The sequence below is a fragment of the Rhagoletis zephyria genome, unplaced genomic scaffold (assembly GCF_001687245.7).
Source record: "Rhagoletis zephyria isolate East Lansing unplaced genomic scaffold, Rhagoletis_zephyria_1.1 Rzeph_scaffold_00797, whole genome shotgun sequence".
NCBI lineage: Eukaryota > Metazoa > Arthropoda > Insecta > Diptera > Tephritidae > Rhagoletis > Rhagoletis zephyria.
The window spans coordinates 129,409-131,337 of NW_016157881.1; positions in this window are offsets into that span (position 1 = coordinate 129,409).

Sequence of the window (1,929 nt, forward strand, 5' to 3'; positions counted from 1 at the left end):
GCTTTAAACATATACTGTTTTAAAAATTGTAACACGTCGTTTCTAAACATTTTGAGTTAAAATTTTCATAAAAATAATTTTGGCCGCCTAAATCGGTCAAATACCCCTATGTGCGTTGGCATGTCAAATGAAAGCTTTTGGGTCTTTCTGATTGGTCGGAGCAGAAAGCTTTCTGGTGCAACTCTGCGCTGGACTGGTTTTCAAATGAGTTAAATTATTTAACTGGTTCAATTTTCCAACAACAATTGCATGCGATTTAACTTGTTTATGAACATGTTTTGTTCATTTAACTGGTTCAAGCCCATTTAACATGTTTAGCTCGTCAATTTGAACGTAGTATAACTTGATACTTTGATACTTAAATAAAAAGTGTGATACATTTGATCCATTTTTTGTTTTTTCCACGATACATATTTTCATGACGTCGCGGCAACACTGATCCTAAGTGCATACATATGTCAATGTAGCACACACACACCCCGGCTCATTTTTTTTTTACTGAGTTCTCAGATTAACCGACACTAAAGGGTGTGAAAACATACAAGCCTTCAAGGAGATGTCGAGCTTAGCGGAAACAAGCCAGAAATGAAATATTTGTTTACATAAATTGGAAATCACACTTGCATGCCTAGTTTAAATTTAGTTTCCGAAAAAAGTAATAACGCATGAATATGTATGTACATATATGTATACATATGTATATGTGTATTTGGGAATGTGACTACCCTGTAGTCAAATGTGCCAGTTGTAAACTACCTCACAACTAGTATGAACCGCATACCCAACTAGTCAGCCAACTACCTTTTTTCCATGCAATCAACTGGTATTTTTAACATGGGGATGTCCTACGAGATGGCAATTGTCAGATTTCGGACAGAAATATACCATCTCATACTAGTTCAAAATAGATAGAAAAATACCAGTCCAATTATGGACCGAAACCACTACTTTGGGAGTCAAAAAATAAAGTGAATTCATGAATATACAATAAAAAACGTTTGATTAAGTACACTTTAATATATTACATATTTTTTATTAAGCAGCCTTAGATTTGCCAATAATTAGTGTAAAATTTCTGAGTATAAATTAAACGTAAAAATAATTACATGAATATTTCAAACTTTCGAACATAAATTTAAATGCATTTTTCATGAAATGTTATTAAAAGTAAAAGCTTTCAGGTACAATAAATACTATATTTTTTTTCTTTTTTAATATTAAGTATGAAAAAAAACATTTTAGTTAAAAATAAATTAAATACTTTAGTTCATTTTCGAGTGAACTTAAATAAAAACAAAAGTGTTCATTAAATTAAATTAAATTCATTAACTTTGCAAATTTCAGTCCTTTCTTTGTAAAATTTTATAAAAGGAATTATTAACGCTTCNTCTTTTTTAATATTAAGTATGAAAAAAACATTTTAGTTAAAAATAAATTAAATACTTTAGTTCATTTTCGAGTGAACTTAAATAAAAACAAAAGTGTTCATTAAATTAAATTAAATTCATTAACTTTGCAAATTTCAGTCCTTTCTTTGTAAAATTTTATAAAAGGAATTATTAACGCTTCAAATTTGACATTTGGATAAGAATAAAATAAATAAATAATTAATGCAGTTATTAAATATTCTTAATTTTAACAATTTTTAATTAATTATTTATCATTGAAAAGGTGCTAATATTGGTATTTAATCACTAAACGGTAATCCAAAAAAACATGCTTTAATTAATTTTAAATTAAATTTAATTTAATTAATCATTATTTAACAGGTATGGTATAATTGAATACGTACTCGCTTTAATGGTTTACAATATAATATACCCAAATAAAAGTTATACATAATATTTGTGTACTTTATTGTATTAAACTGTCGAAATAAAACCGTGCATGAATAAATCGTTTTGTACTTGGTACAAGTCTGGTCATTTT